The sequence below is a fragment of the Diceros bicornis genome, chromosome 3 (assembly GCF_020826845.1).
Source record: "Diceros bicornis minor isolate mBicDic1 chromosome 3, mDicBic1.mat.cur, whole genome shotgun sequence".
Lineage (NCBI taxonomy): Eukaryota > Metazoa > Chordata > Mammalia > Perissodactyla > Rhinocerotidae > Diceros > Diceros bicornis.
This window is the reverse complement of record NC_080742.1, coordinates 94,928,202-94,947,679: the sequence shown is the minus strand read 5'-3', so window position 1 is coordinate 94,947,679 and position 19,478 is coordinate 94,928,202.

Sequence of the window (19,478 nt, the reverse complement as noted above, 5' to 3'; positions counted from 1 at the left end):
CTTGTGGCCGGGGTTCTCCACCCAACCTAATGGAATGGGAGAGAAGCCATATTCCTAAGACAAGAGGAGGTAAAGGAATGTAGGAATGGGGGTGGACCAAACAACCAATGCCTGCTCAAGAGGAGTGAGAGAGCACTCCCATTAAGAAAACAGGAAAGCTTAGAGGAGACAGCATTTGTTCGGGACTTGGAAGGATGGGAAGGGTTCTGATGGACAGAGATAAGAGATGAGGATAGGAATGGCTCAGAGATAGGAAATAGGAAACTCTTTCAGAGACTATCCGAGAACAGTTTTGCTAGAGCTTAGTATATGAATAGGGGTAATAAGGTTGAAAATGCTGATTTGGAGCCACACAAAGACATCCGAATGAGGAATTGTTATGGGTGGAATTGTGTCCCTCCCAAAATTCATATGTTGAAAACCTAACTTCCAATAGCTCAGAATGTGACTATGTTTCGAGATAGGATTTTTAAAGAGGTAATTACGTTAAAATGAGGTCATTAGGGTAGACTCTAATCCAATATGACTGGTGTCCTCATGAGAAGAGGAGATTAGGACACAGACACGCACAGAGAGAGGACCATGTGAAGATACAGGGAGAAGATGGCCATATACCAAGCCAAGGAGAGAGGCCTCAGAAGAAACCAAACCAGCCAGCACTTTGATGTCAGATTTCCAGGCTCCAGAAATGTGAAAAAATAAATTTCTATTGTTTGAGCCACCCAATCTGTGGCACTTTGTTATGGCAGCCCTAGCAAACTAATACAGGGCTTTTTTTGTGTGTTATTTTGGAAGCAATGGGTATCCATGGAAACTTTTTAAAGAGGGGAATTACATAATTAGACTTATGCGTCAGGAAAATAGGTCTAGCAGTGGTATATAAGTGGAGGAAATAGGTAGTGTCTGGAGGCTGGGAGACTAGTCAGAAGGCTATTGCAATAGCCTTTAGAGAGGTAAATGAGGATATTAGTGTGGATAGTAGCAACGAGAGTGGAGAGAGACTAGGGATATGCCAACTATAATGGGAATGGGATTCACAAGGTTTGGTCACAAATTGAAGGTTGGAGGAGAGGAAAACGGAGAGTTAAAGATGTCTTAGACTTTTCTAACCTGCTTGCTGGGAGAATAGGGTAATAAAAGAGGAATTGATGATGAGTGACAAAAATCCAACTCAAATCAGCTTAAGGAAAAATGGAACTTATTAGCTGATATAATTGTGAAATCGAAGAAGTGCAGCTAGCTTTCTACACACCTCATTTAAAGCACTCAGATGCTATTATCAGCATCTACCTCTCTCTCTGTCTTGGCTTTGCCTCACTTTGTGTGCCTTGCCTTCCCTCTGCATCTTCTGTGAGGCCAGGGAAGATGGTTACACCATCCTTACGGTTCATGATCCAAGAAGAGAGACCTTGTTGCTGCCTCCCCACATCCACATGCCAAATCACACTCAGTTCAGGTGCTTGCTCCTTGGCCCCATCACTGTGAACAGGAAGATGAGCCACTGCTAACTGGTGAAGCCTTGGTCATATTCCCCTGTTTTTGGGCTAGGTAGGACTCTTTGACTGACAGTCCCAGGAGAGGAAGAAGTGGTAGTGCTCCAGTGAAAACAGAGATGCAGAGCAGACAGAAACAGATATGCACTCCAATGAGTTTGGATTTGGATATTTTATTTTTGGATAGGCCAATATTGAGCCAGATGGGGTGCAGGGAAGGCATGGTGAAAGCTCATTGATGATGTGGATTTGGCGCTGAGGAGAGAGAGGTCACCCTCACAGAGGTTGTGGCGAAAGCCACGGCAGTGGATATGTTTTCTGAAAGAGAGAGTAGGTGTAGGGAAAGAGGTCTGAGGGCATGGCTGAAACATCAGGGAATTTCTATATTTGGTAAAAGAAAATACACGAGCAGTTGGAGAAGGACAGGTGGTGTGGAGCATATAAATTTACAGAAGCAAAGCAAGGAGAATGTTTGAAGAAGGAGGGAGTGTTAGCAATCTTCAGAGGTAAAGGAGGGCGAGGACTGAGAAAGGACAGGGGATTTTTAGGTACTTGGGGGATGACCGGTGGCCTCCTAAGGCCTGTGGGGATAATGAGCAGTGTCATTAAAGAATGGTTACATTTTAAAAAACTTAACATTTTTAGGAGCAATCATCAGCGATAAAGATCATGGGCAAGGTGAGGTATTTGGACATAGACTCAGAACTTTCAACTTTATTGGCATTTTAGTAATAAATTATGTGAACTCTTCTGTGTATCCCCAGTTGGTTTATGAGGGAATTGAGGCCCAGAGCGGGCCATGACTTGTATGACTTCCCCATGGGGTCTGGTAGAAGAATAAGGATGACCAACCAAAGCCTTGTATCTCGATCGGGATACAACCCTAGGTTTGCCACACTGGTGTCTGTCTGTGGTTTCCTCTACACCAGGAGTCACATGCTCAGATGCTTCTGGAAGGTAAAGCAAATGAGTGCAGTAGGCTACAGTGGCCCTGGAGAGGCCATGCCCCATTAGTGGGGACCCCTGTTACTTAGCTCAGCTGATCACTGCCACACGGCACCGAGGGGCCTAGTATCGTCCAGATATGATTTTCCAAGAGAAGATGGTAATCTGAATTTTCATGTGAAACCGCCCACTCTTCACATATTGGCAGCTAGCTTAAAAACAGAAAGATACTGTGTGAGCAAAACAGGTTTGTGGCTGGGCTGCCAGTTTATGACCTCAGCTCTAAACTTGGAGGATAGGAAAAAAAGAGGCCAAGATGTGGAGAAGAGATCATATAAACAGGCTTCACCTCCAGCTCACTTTTGGTAAAAATGGTGGGAAAACTGTTTCTGTGGCCCTGAAAATCTGGACACCTCTGGTATGACAGGATAGAGTGTGGGACTTTTAAAGCCATCAGTGGTCTGGATATTAGTCTCCTCTTCTCTTTTATGTAAATCTGGAAAATTCTTTAGTGATTGCCATTCTTTACTTTTTGGAGTGAAAAATACTATATAGTCTGGATTAAAATATTATAGAAGTTGAAAAAAGGTTTTGCCAATTTTGCAGTTATGGTTAATGCTATGACATCTCATTCATTCAACTATTTTTGCCTATGAGTTGTAACCTCGTGGGGTGTATGAAATGAGTAAGAACAACCTGTGCCCATGCTATTGAAGTTTATAATTGAGGAATCAGAGTATTATTGATTCATGCAGTCTCCCAACCATTACGTCTTCTACGCACCAGGTATTGGGACAAAATGATAAATAGCACACATTTGTGGACTCACAATTTAGTGTACAGAAAGACATATAAACAAGTAATTACAGTGTTGTGTATGTGTTATAATAGCACTATGGTCCAGAAACTATAGAGGAACAGAGGAGAATGAACCTAATTCTGCTTGCATGAACCATGGGAGGCTCCATCGAGGAGGTAATATTCATGATAAATCTTCAAAGATGACTAGGGATTTGCAAAACAGATTAAGGGTGGACAGCCTTTCTAGGCAGAGGGCACAGCACGTGCAAAACTCAGAGGCACAAAGAACACCACATGTTTAGGATGTGATGGATGAGAAATCAAATACGGCGAGTTCCTTAGGAGAACTACATGCAAAGTGCTATGTGAGTCTCTTTTACATTAAGATTCTACTGTTCCATGTGAAATGAGTTAGGGCAGGGGAACGTTTTGGGCACATTGCCTTACATCCTCTACATATAAGGATTTCATTGGACTTCTACTAGAAAGAAACTATTTGTGTCATCCAGTCTTGGGGAGACAGTAGCCTCTACAAATTACTTCCAAGTATTTATTTCACTTCTGGTATTTAGAGTCAGGAGACCAGATATTTAAAAATGAGCATTACTTGTTATCATAATCCATAGAAAAACTGCCTTATATTATTGTAGAATTAGTGATTCTTTTTCATTAGATGGTAGGGTCAAGCTTTAAGTGGGAATTTAATGATGAGATCCATTATCTACCTACCTTGAATTTTGTCATCCAGGTGACTATTGAATATTTACAATCACATAAGTAGCTAAATGAGTTTGTAAAGAAAAGAGAATGCTTTTTACATTTGGTTTGTAGAAATCAGTATCACTCCCTTAATTCACAGTGGAAAAGAAAAATACCGGTCAAAGGAAAGGCATAGTTCCTTTCTTAGCAGAGCCATGCAGAAGGACACTGTGACAGTCCAAGAGAAGAGTCTTGGCTCACACCCTGAGGCATCCCAGGTGAGGGCCTGCAGTCTTGCACCAGTGAAGGCTGGAGGCCAGACGACATGTTTTTTGCTTCATTTACCCATGTGTAGTCCCCATGAACTGTATAATAAATATTTGTGAGTTTTCAGCCAATTTTTGGTAAGAGACATTATGTTTCAGAGCATTTTATCTGTGGAATTTGATTTAAATGTTACCAGATATTTACAAATAAAAACAATTATGTACTAAGTAAAATGTAAAATCTGTTGAATTAATTCACTATCATAGTTTGAAAATAAACTCGAACTCTCGTGAATGTGAGTTGTCAACTGCCAATGCCAGGGTGACCATTGCATCCGCTTTTAGCCTTGAAAGTCCCTCAGCCCAGGCTCCAAAGCAGGAGATAATTCTGCCCATCAGAACTCAGTGCCGTCCAGCTCAGGTTCAGATCTGCATGCTGAGCCGTGCTCTTACACAGTCTCAGGACTCAGTATCTGGCTGGAGTGAGCTTGATGTGGCATGTAGATCACTTGAAAAAGTGAACGACCCAGGATTGTGACAAGTGATAATGTACTAAGGTGTGTCAATCACAAAACTGCCTACGAGTGGTAGAGAATATGAGAAAGGCAGAAGACACAGGTAGGCAGGAAAGAAGGAGTACAAAAGACAGGAGGAGGAACTCCAAAAGTTTGGCTCACTAGCTGAGAGCCTCCTCCAGAAATACTTATCAAATGACGTTTCTCTCTTCACTGTCCCTCCACAAACCTATGTTACGGGAAAATTCCAGTTAAAAATCCTCATGCACAGCATTTTAGTCTTTCTTGTGTTTTAAAAAAAATGTACTATGTCCTTTAGAGGGTTTTCCTCACCTTTTTTTGTGTGTGTGTGAGGAAGACTAGCCCTGAGCTAACATCCGTTGCCAATCCTCCTCTTTTCTTGCAGAGGAAGATTGGCCCCGGGCCAACACCTGTGCCCATCTTCCTCTACTCTATATGGGACGCCGCCATAGCATGGCTTGACAAGCAGTGCGTTGGTCTGCGCCAGGGATCCAAACCTGCGAACCCCGGGCCGCTGAAGCGGAGCACAGGAACTTAACTGCTATGCCACCTGGCCGGCCCCCCCACCATTTTTTAATGAAAATTTTCAAACATGCAGAAAAGTTGCAAGAATTTTATGGTAAACACCCATACACCTGCCACCTGGATTGTACAATTAACATTTTACTATACTTGCTTTATCACATATCTTTCATTTCTCCATCCATCAATCCATCTTATTTTTTTGATGCATTTCAAAGTAAATTTGCTGAATCTCTTATCCCTAAACACTTAAGCATGCATATCATTAACCAGAGTTTAGTATTTTTTTATTATTATTTTCACTTGAGATAAAATTTACACCCAATGAAATGCACAGATCTTTAGTATATTTTCCCATGAGTTTTGACAAATGCACACACCTGTGTAGCCCAAACTCTTATCAAGATATAGAATATTACCACCACACCAGAACGTTCCCCTCATGCATCTTCCTCTTTAACCCCCATCACTGTTATCCTTCCTCTCTTTCATCCCGGGCAATTACTGTTCTGATTTTTTCCACTATGGATTAGTTGTGCCTATTCTAGAGCTTCGTATAAATGGAAACATAGAGCATGTACTCTTTTGTGTCTGGTTTCCTTTGCTCAGCCTAATGTCTGTGAGATTCATCCATGTTTGTGTGAATATCAGTAGTATTTCTAACCAGTATTCCATTGTATGGATATATCGTAGCTTGTTTATTCATTCTGATAATGCACATCTGGTCTGTTTCCAGTTTTTTGAATATTATATATAAAGCTGCTATGGATGTTCTTGTACAAGTCTTTTTGTGGACATGTTTTCATTTCTCTTGGGTAAATACCCAGGAGTGGAATCTACAGCATTGTTTCAAATGGTTTAGTTAAGCACCAGATGGTGATGTCACTATAGCTCAGAATACCTGATGCCTCTACTCCTCCGTCCATCTTATTTTCTCTTCTTTTCTCTATATTCTTCTTCCTCGTCTCATGATTACCTTCTTCTACCTCCTTCTTTCTCTATAAGCCACTCATCCTCTCTCCTCTTGTCTCTCCTGACAGGGTATAATGTCCTATTGCCATTTTTTCAACACCCTAAAAATCCTTCCGGAGAGAGGCAGCAGAGTGTTGATGAAAAAGCCCTGATTCTTCTGCTACATTCATGATGTGCCTCTGTTGCTTTCATAGCAGGGCAAGTCACTGCACCTCTCTAGGCCCCAGGCTCATCAATTGTTTATTCAAGGGGTTGGAAGAGCTGACTCTGCAGTCCTTTTCCAGATCTATGATTCTGTGAGTCTATGCCTTCTTTTTCTAAGACACAAAGCTGGCAGAGAGCCAAGAGAAAAGGAGGACAGAAGATAAGGATGTTAGGGTGGAGATGGAGAGGGAAATAAAGAAAACCAAATAAACTTCTTTCCTGCTTCTTGGCCAGAAAAACAGTGACGTGTCCTCTGGGACCAGGTCAGTCCCATCCCACGGCTAAGTTTCTTTCCTCATTCTTGGTTTTAGGGTTAGGTACCCCATCTGGCTTAGCCTTGTCCTCTGTTGCTGTACATCCCCTATCTTCTCTGCTTCCTCATCAATATATAATTAGTTCTGTGCTCCAGAGATGCTCATGGTACCTTTCAAGATGGGGTTATATGCCAATTTATGCCAATGACCCAAGGAGGAAACCAAAAGAGGTCCTTTCTTGCCCGAGTAAATATGTGCAATTTAACAAAGGCTTTGTGGATGTGAAACACTCATTTTTATTATATAATCCTGAGTTAGGACACTAATGTTAGGAGATTTAGGTCCAAGAAGTGAAGAGACACCATGTCAGCCTGTATGGGGAGTTCCCTTGAGCACGCGAGGCTGGGCATTTGAGATCCTCTTCACACTGTACCGACTATATGACCTGAATTTTATTGTATAGTCTCAATTCCAAAAACTTTATCTGGCTGCTCTCAAATGTACTCCCATACTTATCAGAACACATAGCCCAATTTTTGGCTCACAAAATGTGGTCCCTGTGCATGGTGATTGATACCATTTTTAGCCTGTGTGCTTTGTTGGGTATCCCCTGCTCCACAATAATTAGCATATAATTAGCATATATGCCTTTTCAAAAAGGAAAAGTTTCAGCCTTCAGTACTGGATTTATAGAAAGCTTAAATAAAGGGAGAAACTGCTAAAATAAGAGGGAGATAAACATTAAAAAAAGAGAGATAGTGTAGAATGAAAGAGAGGGGAAAAAGATGGGACAATCGAGAATAGAAGATAAAGAGAAAAACTGGGATGTGTGCAAAGAAAAGAGAAAGGCCTTAAAAGATAACATTTTATGTGAAAAAAACCCATCCTGGGCTAATCCCATTCGAAATTGCTTTGCCCCAAACCAGATTTGAGAGTAAAATGTAAATCTTGGGCCATAGCGCCCCCTGGCATACCTAACTGCAACCACAGTACGCATCTTCAGATCTCTAATGGATTTTGATGTACTCAAAACGTACTCATATTTCACAACAAACACAAATTAATTATAGTTCAAAAGAAGCAGAGCTAGGCTTTCAATTCAAGCTCTTAGCAATCATATTAGTGATTATTCTTCTGTTTCTAATACACCAATTAAGTTCATTGAATTCCAGCTAATTAAGTTACTTAACTCAAAGATAAGGGAGTCATAACATACACTAAGGCTGGCATGAGCTCTCGCTTTTAAATAATTCTCTCTCTGAGGCTGGAGCTCTTCAGTTTCCTGTGTTATGCCAGTAGACTGCATCTCAAGAGTCATTTACCGGAGAAGAAAAAGGCATTTAGACAGATCTAATGCTGTCAGTCTTCCTCCACAGACACTGGGTTATGAGCCCTGTGACACCAAGACCCAGGGGCATGCACCTGTGGGAAGTGGACCACATGCTTTGAAAAGAGGCCCAGCCACAGCTGAAAGCTATGCTATACCCCTTATCGTCATCGAAAACCCTCTTCTACAGAGAGGGATGACTCTACACTTTGGGTATATTTAGGAGCCACTTGACATTTAACCCCTAAGAAGAAAGGCTTCAGAAGACACAGCAAGCAAATAGAGATTCTAACTTGGCAAACTGAAGAAATTATAAGGTTTGAGTTAAGGAGGAAGACCAAATAAAAGAGGTCAGGATCAAAACCCTCAGAGCCAGGATTTGGGTATGAGGAGAGGAAGGGGAAGAGGGCAGAGCATCTTGTGAGAACCTGAACTGTCAAGTCTGGTGGACCAGGGTGGAGAACGTGCAGCTGCAGAGGGGGGCTGAGAGAATCCTAAAAAGCTGGAAACGTGCTCATGTGGCCTTTCGACTCAAGCTTGGGTGCAGAGAAACCACTTCCCCCACTATCCTCCACCATAGTTAGCCCACACCCTTGTAAGCCCTGAGAATGTCCACCCAGAAATCTATTTGAAAAAGGGCTCTTTTAATTCATTAAAAAAAGAGAAGTTTTCGGTTTTTAAAAGACTGACAGCTACAAGCCAGTCACACTTTTGGCGTGGGCTGCCCACTGGGAAGAGGTGGCCACCTGTGCAGGGTAGCGTCCTGTGGCTGACAGCAATGCTCAATGAAGGACACAGCTGTAAGCCTTCAGCAGCTGGTCTTTCCAGCTGGTGCATGGGTTCTGCAGAGGAAAACTGAATGAGTGCCACAGTATCCATTACAGTCCACCCCTTGAGTTGCTCAGCTCCATTTACTTCTTACAGCAAGTTTGTCCTATCTGGAAAGAGCTCCTCTAGAATTCTGGTCCTCTTGTTTCCCGGGGAGTTTAGAAGGGAAGAGTTAGTAGGGCAAACTACAGCCCCTGATGTTATAGTTGATCTCAAGGCTGTAACTGATACCCTTCATCCCCCTCCTCTGCTACCCATTCTAGATTTCTCTCCAAGGGCTAGCACTCCTGCTGATCTGGTGGCTTGTCCAGTTAAGTGATTCTGACCCTTATCCCTGAAGATGTAAGTCTCTGGTTACCTCACTCATCTCAGGCTGTGACTGCAGACACTGTCCATTTATCTTTAAAACTCAGCATGGAGCACTAAGAGATGTCCCAGTGGGTCACCTGAGTGTCAAACATACAGTACACAAATGTGTAGCAGCAGACCTGCCTACCTGCCCACCTCCTACTGATGATCAGAGGCAATTTTTCCTGCCAATACAGTAACTCCTTTCCTTGTCTGCTGGTCTCTTGGCACAAGGATTCTAAAGTGACTGGGTAGCAGCCATGGCTTAAAGCACTGTGTCTGTAGGTAGAAGTGTTACCCCCTCTGGGAATAAGGACCTCTAGAATCACAATGCTTAAAGTTGTAGGGCAGGAAGTACAAATTCCCCAAGTGGGTAACGGAGGGTGATGGTAAGTGGGGCCACTCCTACTTCCACACTTTGGTTCCCAGAACTATGTATTCTACCTATTGAGAACATAGCAACATATAATAGTTGTTGATTTAGGATATATAACACATCATGGAGGATGACGCCCATCCTTGCAGAGTATCATCTCCAAGCTGGTGCTCCAACCACATCTTTAAGAGGCCATCCCACTGCTCTATTAGGCCAATGGCTTCTTGGTGGTGTGGTATGTGATACTATCAGTGGATGTCATGGTCATGTGCCCATTGTTAGACCTCCTTTGCTGTAAAGTGGGTCTCTTGGCTCCGCTTTTTTATTTTATTTATTTATTTATTTTTCCCCCAAAGCCCCAGTAGATAGTTGTATGTCATAGCTGCACATCCTTCTAGTTGCTGTATGTGGGACGCAGCCTCAGCATGGCAGGAGAAGCGGCGCGTCGGTGCGCGCCCGGGATCCAACCCAGGCTGCCAGCAGCGGAGTGTGCGCACTTAACCACTAAGCCACAGGCCGGCCCATCCACTTGGTTTTGAGAGATTTTATTTCAGTGAATAAAACCGTCTAAATCCTTGCATAGGAGTGCTACCCTGAGGCACTGAGAGCTGGAAAGGAAAATCCATATGTGGAATTCATGTCATCCCAGGCAAGATGAATTTCTGTCTTTCCCAGGGTTGAAGGGGTCAATGTAGTCAACCTGCTACCAACTGTTTGGTCTCCTCAAAGGATAGTGCCATATTGGGGCTGGCAGTTTGGACATCCAGCAGTGGCAGTAGCTAAATCAGCCTTGGTAAGTGGGGCCCAAGCATATGCAAGACTCTTATGCTGGTTCCTTGACCTGTCAGATAAGAGTTGTCATAGTGAAGAAGCTGTTGGGTGCATCAGTAGTTTGTTTCTGTTTATTGTAGTATTCCATTCTACAAGTATATCACAGTTTATCTGTTCATCTGTTGATGGACATTTAGGTTGTCCCCATTTTTCTGGTTATTATGAACATTTGTGTAGAAGTCTTTTCGTGGGGATAAGGTTCAGGAATCTGTATTTTCAATGAGTAATCCCAGGTGATTCTCAGGCCTACTCAAGTTTGATAATCTGTCTGTTAGGACGAATCCTGACTTTTCTGCTGAGGTCACTGAAGGAGACCTAGCCCAACATGCTGGGTCTGACTCAGTAGCCATATTTTGATGTGGACCTGGACCCCAATTTAATTAACTTCCAGTTTGTTCCTGAGACTGACTGTCTACCTTGAAACCAGAATATGGGAGTTAGGTGCTGGATATGACTCTGAGTTTCCTGGTGATCAAGACGAAAAGCAGTCATGCTCTGCTACAGAATTCTCATTGTTATGCAAGAAAAAAAACCACACCAGGGTCTTGGGAGAAGCAAAGCAGGTCCCAACTCTTAAGTCCCCTACCACCCCTATCTTCTCTCACTTCCCCATGCCCACTCCCCTTGCCTGAGGTCACCTCCATTAACAGTTCACGTATGTCCTTTCCAGCCTTTTATAAGCACATTTTATTTTACATGAATGCATTATTCTGCAAATTGCTTCTTTCACTGAACAACATATCTTGGAGGTAAGTATGGGTTTACCTCATTCATTTTCAAGATTGCTTAATATTCTATAATATGGATATATCCTAATTTATTTAACCACTCCCCTTTTGATGACTCATAGATTTGTCCTTCTTCCCTCCCTCTCTCCCTCCCTTCCTTTTTGTTACTAATACAATCATTGCTGTACCAAACAGCAAACATTTCTTTAGGATAGATTCTAAAGGAGAATTGACTGAGTCAGAAGGTATGTATATTTAAAATTTGGGTTGATATTGCCAAATTGCCCTCCCAAACAGCTGTACTAATTTATACTTGGGGCAAGTTATTTAACATCTGTGATTCTTTGTTTCCTCAACTACAGAAATTAAATATAGTAAAACCTACTATGTGGAATTGGTGAGGTGATTAAACGAGAAAACAAATGTAAAAAAAACAGTGCTTGGAACACAGGTGATTCTCATCGTCTTTATGCCTTAGAATCAGGTAGAAAAAAATCAATTTTACTCTAACTTTTAGTTTCATTATTTGTGGAGACTGAGGATGGTCATAATTCTCCTTGTAGGATGTCTTCATGTTCTGTGAATTTCAGAGGCTAAAATTTTTTTGGGTCACTATAAAAAAGTTCTCCAGAACATGGTGGTGTGATTTTTATTGTCATGCTAGGGCATCACTTAAGAAGCCTATCCAAGGATCATCTGACTCGGCAAATTAACTCTATTTGACTATTTACTAATGAATAGGGCTTAGATATTTTACAACAAAAGTTAGAAGTTAATATGTAAGAAACTAATATGATAAAAATCATTTTTGTTCAGGAGCAATGCAAATGATTTCTGCTCACCAGAGGAAATAACCCTAAAGGTGGTGGTTTATTACTCTGTAGGATATTAATGAATTTTGCAGCTAATTTAATAATTTTATTCTAGTCTTCTTTTCTTTTATAAGCTATATGTATATCGTTTCTTGTATCTACCTTGGAATCATTTTGTCATTCTGTTGGTTCCCTCATGAATGAGCTAAATAAAACTATGACGTATGCTCTCTACGCATGTTTTTTAGCATTCTGAGAACTAGACTTTTGATAGTACTTAAGATTAAACCATGCTACTACCCTCACTCCTTGTAGATAGGTCAAGCTTTCTGAACCTCTGTTCGTTTAGTTGTCTTCTTTTGAGTTCTCTCCACATTCTCCGTGGCTCTGGAGAATAATTAAACACAAGACTCAAGTAAGGAGGGAAGTTTTCCTCCTGCTGGTTCTCCTGTATCACTTCTTCAGTCCTTAGCTACGACTCAGCTCCTTTGGAAATCTTCCATCCTTCCGTCTTAACACTCCATAATTTCCTCTTGCAGTGTATTCATCACACTGTATTGAAATTGTGTGTTTACTTGTCTGTCTCTTTCTCTGTGAAATCCTTGGGAGCACAGACTACATTTTAATTTTTTTATCCCCAGCTTTCAGCACAGTGCCCGACAGCAGGTACTCAACAAATATTTTAATGAATGAATTATGGGATGAGCATTACATCAGTCTTACTTTGTATTCCAAGGGTGTTAATGTTCAGTTATATATACTTTATTGTTCTAATACCACCAATGCTAATCTTTAGCTTGTGTGTTTCTTGTAGCTCTTCCTTTTGGGGGCTGTGGTGGTGGTGGTGGTGCATGTTTGTGCATAACCAAGTCTCCATCTTATATTCATTGCTTTTTCTTCCTTCCCTGATATTTTTAGAGTACAGCTCCTTTAAGACCAGTAGAAGCCTGCTTGTAGAGGAAGAGGTCCTGACACTAAACAGAATATCTGTGCAGATCTAGCCTCACCTATTTCATACGTTTCTTAGTCTCTTTTAACTTGCCTATTTGTCTATTCCTGCCTGATTTGTTCTTAGATTTTGCCCCCAAGATGCTGGTTTTGGCTTGTCCTGGTTTGAACTTTTGGTGTCTCTGGCTATTGACTCCTACTCTGACCTCCACCCATCCCCAGTCCTGCTTTTCTACTCTGTACCAGGCTTTGGTGTCTCCAAGGACGTGACCTCAGCTCAACCTGCCTTTGGCCTTGTTTCTCCTGCCTGACACTGCCGACTGGACTGAACCCTGCCCTTCCACCAGGAGAGAAATGGAGCTGAGTGTGGCTTACCTGAAATAAAGCTTGCATTATGAGAGGGAACAAACAGGTACACAGTGTTTTAGAAGGGAGCATTTCGTCTTAATGCAGGCGTTTTTTCACAATTCCTTTCTTCTGTTTCTGCTTTTGTTATGAAATATGTGTTTGGCCAATATGGAATGGAATATTCCAGAAGTAAGAGAAAATAAAACCCTGGTTGCCTGTCAGTAATTAAAATACAACTCTGCTTTATTTTTAGTTTCTTTTCCAACTTCCTGCACAAAGAGGGCAAACTTTATAATTTGGAAAGAATTTAGACCTAGCCTCTTGAACTGGTACTGCTGAACTTCATTCTGTTAACTATATTTGTTCTTTCCATATATTAGTCCATAATATTTTAACAAATATTTTATGAAAATATTTTTAGAAATGACAGCAACTCTGGCTTTGGACAATTGGAAAATGGTCATTTTTTAAACTGTTAAAGCTAATTTCTAGCTTTCTATTAACATGGTATTTAGCTTAGTTGTTTCTTAAAAAGTAAGCCTCTAGAGAATGCATAAAATGAAGTCAGCTAACTACACAGGAAAGCCTCTTCATGCTTGTTTACAACTTTTTAAAGTGGCTCTTTTCAAATATCAGGTGTTTTTCTTTTTCAGTCTACAGGTGACAAATTATAGGAACTGTCACACCAGATCGGCTGGTCGCCGCAGTCTCACCAGACCAGGTGAAGAATGCGCGCTCGCTGGAGTGCACGTGAGCCACCTGCACGTGCGGAGCTGTGTGTGCGCGCGGCGTACAGCGCGCCGATGCGAGCAGCGCTGGCGAGCAGCAGTCGGCCTGGCCCCAATAACCACAATAAAGAACCGATTTCAGACAGGCAGTTTTACAGTTTCCCAGGAGTTATTTTGCCAACTTCTAGCCGCTTCCTTCTCTAGCACTGATCCAAAAAGACAATCATTCTTAAAATGTTCTGAATATATAGGTCACTCAGTTTCTTTGCGTTATCTTTAATCTGATGTGTATCGATTTACCTCTCCGCACGGATCCACTCAATTTATGTTTAAATAAAGCTTCCAGATTAATTGCATACCGACAAAAAAGCTATTTAGGGAGATGAAGGCTGTTAAAAATGTGTTGTCTGTTTTTTTCCTTGCCTATACAGATTGCGGTGACCAGCTTTTGCAAAAAGCCTTTAAAATGTTTTTCATTCTAGCCATTGCCAGTTTTGATATTCTCCTAAAACCCTCATATGTAGCACATCTGCTGTAAATGTTTTGTTTTATGTGGTTTGTTAAAAATTTCTGAATCACATTTACTAGAATAAAAAGGAATGTGTTTGGAGAGAGGGTTTCGGTCTTCTTTCATTGACTTTATTTCTCTCCCGTGTGGCTGTATTTTCACTGCTACACCATCTGTCAATAAACCAACAGCTCCACAAGAGTAGTAAAAACCAGAGAGATCCCTGTTGCCACAGGAGCGAGCTTGCTTGTCAAGAGACAGATTTTGGAGACGTAGACTTCTTAATGCAGATAACCCTCAGGATTTCGAGAGAAATACATTTAAAAAATCTGCAGACCCAGATGCAGGGCCAGTGTTACAAAATTACAAAGTTTTGAGGTTTGACTCTCAGAACCTTTCTCGGGAGTCTTTGTAAGGATTTATTTCATTTATTATTTAAAAAGTAGAATCTCCCTATAATCAGCAGTAATGTATTGTACCCTTAAAAATTTGTTAAGAGGGTAGATCTCATTAAATGTTCCTCCCACAACAAAATAAAATAAAATAAAGTCTTAAAATTTTTATTAAATTATTTTTATTTTTATTCCATATTGAATATATTCTGAATATTCTATGACAAACAATATTGGAATAAATAATCTCATTTCTAATCATTTTACACTAATGTGAGAATTTTTTTTTTTTTTGGTGAGGAAGATTGGCCCTGAGCTAACATCTGTGCCAGTCTTCCTCTATTTTGTATGTGGGATGCCACCACAGCCTGGCTTGATGAGTGGTGTGTAGGTCTGTGCCTGGGATCCAAACCCCTGAACCCCAGGCTGCCAAAGCGGAATGTGCGAACTTAATCACTACGCCACTGGGCTGGCCCCAAGAAAATATTTATAAAATAAATTCCTAGAAGTGAAACTACTGGAACAAAACGTACATGCATTTATAATTTTGCTAGATACCACTGAATTGCCCTCCATAGAGGTTTTGCCAATTTACACTTCTACAACAATGTATGAGAGGACCTGTTTGCTGACGGCCTTAGCAACACAGTATGTTAGCAAACTCTTTGATTTCTGCCCAACTGATAGGTGAAAGTGATGTTTCAGCGGCATTTGTATTTTATGAGTGGGGGTGAATATCTCATATATATATATATTTTTAAATTAATTAATTAATTAATTAATTAATATTTTTCCCCCAAAGCCCCAGTAGATAGTTGTCTGTCATAGCTGCACATCCTTCTAGTTGCTGTATGTGGGATGCGGCCTCAGCATGGCCGGAGAAGCGGTGCGTCCGTGAGCGCCCGGGATCTGAACCCGGGCCGCCAGCAGCGGAGCGCGCGCACTTAACCGCTAAGCCACGGGGCCAGCCCTTTTTAAAATTTATTTATTTAATCTCATATGTTTTAAAGCCATTTTCACTTTGTGTTTTGTAAATTGTTTATTCCTATACTTTTCCAATTCTTTTATTGAGTTGTTGATTTTTCTAAACTTATTTTGTAGCAGCTCTTTATTACTGAGCTTAGCCCTTGGTCTGTGATACAGTAGAAAATGTTTTTTCTTCAATTTCTTGTTTGTGTTCTGACTTTGCTTATTTTTTGTGCTAAAATGTTTTATTTTTTAGAAGATGAATTTATAAACATTTTATTTTATGATGTGTGTATTTTGTGTCATAGTTAGAAAGGCCTTCTGCACTTCAAAGTTATGAAAAAATGCTCCCAAGTTTTCTCCTCCTACTTTTATAGCTTCTTTTTTCACTCTCTCTTTATTCCTTTCTATTCCCCCCTCCCTCCCTCCCTTCCTTCTCTCTCTGTCTCTTTTTCTTTCTACTTTTGAATCTTTGATCTTTTTAGGGTGGGGATTTGTTTTAATTAAAAAAAATATAACTGATATTCTTATTATTTAACCTCATGGTTTTAGATTAATGTTTTTGTTCTATTCCCCCTTGTAGGGCTGCAGTGAGCTTCATGAATATGCTACCAAACAGGGTTTCCAGGAATGAGTTAAATCCAGGGCGGGTGTTTAGCCAAGTTGGGCACTAGAATCAAAGGAGTGAAGCTTAGAGATCATTACTAGGAAAATAATGGAAAGCATTAAATCTAATCATTAGAGTGAGGACAAAAATGGGAGCAGTAGCAGCAAGCGAAGCAGCTGCAAAAGATGTAAGCAGAACCAGGTGCAAGGTAAAGATCAAGGAGAGTGATTCAGAACTGAATCTGTGAATGCTGAGTTTGTTCAAAAGCTGAGTGCATATTGTAAGCACACATGATGGCTTCAATGAGCTATCCAGGGCTGGACAATGTGTTAATGCCAAGTCTTAAAAAACTGGAGAGAGGCTGGATGCACACAACTCAGGGGGTGCTGAGAGTGCACCAGACCTAAGAAATACCTAGTGTCATGGCCAGTGGTTTAAGTAATATCAGGAATATGTGCATGGTTCAAGGGAGTGTTGAAATCAGGTGGATAGAAGTCTGAAGGTTAATCAAGAGGGGCAGCAGGTCAAAGACAAGATAGCTGTCAGGAGCCAGGAACTCTCCAGGAGCCAAAGGGCTGGTTCAGATGAGGCAGGACAGAAGTCAGCAGTAAGTTGAGTGAGCAAATAGCAGACTGGACCACAGCCCACCCAACAGAGATGAGAATGTGGACAAGGAGACTGGACAACACCAAACTGAAAGCTAAATTGACAATGTCATTCCAACTGGGAAGCTCCAATGGACATGTTCTACTAGACTAGAAGCCAATTATATGGCACTGGAGGCACTGGGGAATTCACGGGAGACAGCAAGTAGAGGGAGCACTTGAGGAGAAGGGGCAGCATGAAGGGCAGCCGGTGATCCCACCCCATCCATCAAATAGCCCTCTCTTTCCTGGCATCGTGCAGTGTCTGTTTCTGTACAGGGAGGTTGGATGGCTGAGTTTACTTTTGTTCCTGAGTGCCACCGACAGTTCCAAGGAATGTCTTCCTCTCCTTGAGAGGTGCTGGAGGTCTTCACCAGGGGCAACAGTACCCCAGGCTGATTCAGTTTTGAAAAGGATTTGGGCAGATTCTTGGATTATTCATTTATTGCATTTTTATTCTGAAAAATTTCAAACCTACAGAAAAGTTTCAAGAATAGGACAACAAACTCCTGTAGACCCATCAACAGGTATTAAAAATGTGTTCTGTACAAAGCTCTTGCTAGGTTGTAATATGGAGTAAACTGAATTGTTCTGAAATCTGGGACTCAGGGAAATCATCAATGGCAGATTTCTGAGAAATAAAAGCTTTCACTGGGCTCAGGGGATAGAATAGGAGCCACCTCTTAAGATGCAGGATGTAGGTCTGGAGCATGCAGGAGGTTCAGGAAGGTGTTCTTGGGGACGGGTGCACCTGCTGCCCGAGGCTGTAGGAGATTGAATGGACATGGGCTCTCAAGTCCATCAGACAGGAGAAGGAGTCTTTGGAGGCATCTAATGCCCAGGGGCCCTAGACAGCATGGGTGTTTTCAACTAAAAGGTGTTAGTTTTCAGAGCTCAGAGAAGCATCCATTAGGAGAGAATGCAGTTGAATACAGGAATAGCTGGCCCTCAGTATTCCCAGCAATATTCTTTAGATGACACTTGGAAGCCTCCAGCCTCACCATTCCCCGCTTTTCAGAAGATGGCTTAGCCTCCTACTTCACAGAGAAAACAGATGCCAGTAGAGAACTCTAAACAAATCTTCATTTATGTGCAGTTAAAATGGGAGAAGCGTGCCTTTTCCTCTCTAAAGCTCTAGTCCCATCCTCAGAAGAAACTAACACTGCTGACGCTTTAATCTCAGACTTCCAGCCTCCAGCATTGTGAGAAAATGAATTCCTATTGTTTGAACCACCCAGTCTGTGGTACTTTGTTATGGTAGCCCGAGCAAACTAATACAATTATATTATTGAAATTGAGGATGAAGGAGTTAAAGTTTCCCCAGATTAGGATGAAACTGCGCCTGTACCCAAAAGGTTAACGTGGGAAACAAAGTAACCAAAGTTTCTGAGCTGGCCTTGCAGAACAGCAGGAGGATCACTGATAAGAGAGTAGCTTGCTGACAGCCCTCTGCCTGACTAAGCATCGCGCAGGAGCACCGAGAAGCTAAAATGACCAATTGTAAGCTTCATATGTCATAAACTAAAGATCCACTGCATGCAACATGTAGAACCCCCCTGAATTTGCACATTCGACCCATGAAGAAAGATAAAAGACAGTTGCTCCTGTGCAGAGGACTCTTAGAACTTCAGCCCCCAAGGCCACACGCTCCTCTTCCCTGTCTTATTCTCACAGTGTGCTTTGGAAAAATGCTTAGAACTGCATTTAGGCAAGCCAATCAGTAACTTGTGGAAAGAATAACTTGTTAGCAGAAAATTTATGTCCTCTGCCCAAACTGTCTCTTCTGTCCCAATATGGAGAGGCGCCCAAACCCGCGGTCATCCTTCACCTGACATTTCTGAGCCCCCTCCTCAACCCCGTTTGCCTTATATAAGTCATTCCAAATCAGTTCCCCTTTAAGATGGGTTTTTTGAGGACAATAATCCACTATCTTCCGATTTGCTAGCTTATTGCTTATTAAAGTTCTTTCTCTACCACTGCCTGCTTGGTCTTTTATCTTGCGGCGAGCAGACCGAGCCCTTGCTTGATAACATTATTACAGAGTAAAGCAGTGGTCAGACTTTTCCATTGCAAACTGATAAAGATTTTTCCTTCCTTTATACACAATATGATGGTTTCCAAATGTTTCTTGGGTGACACTGAGGAAACCTATGTGACATCTAATTTATTTGGGGTCAAAGGCCAGATATAGGATGGACCTGGGCTTCTCCTAAGGTTGTTTATGAGAAAGGGCCCCAAGCTCAAGTCAGCAGAGAGTTAGCATGAGTCAGCTCAAAGGCGTCCAGTCAGAAAGGAGAACGCAAGTCATGCGATGAAGAGGACGGCGAGAGGAGGAGGGACAAGCAGGAGGCCGGGGTGTGACGATGTCAGGCCTAGGAAGGGACAGTGCAGGCCA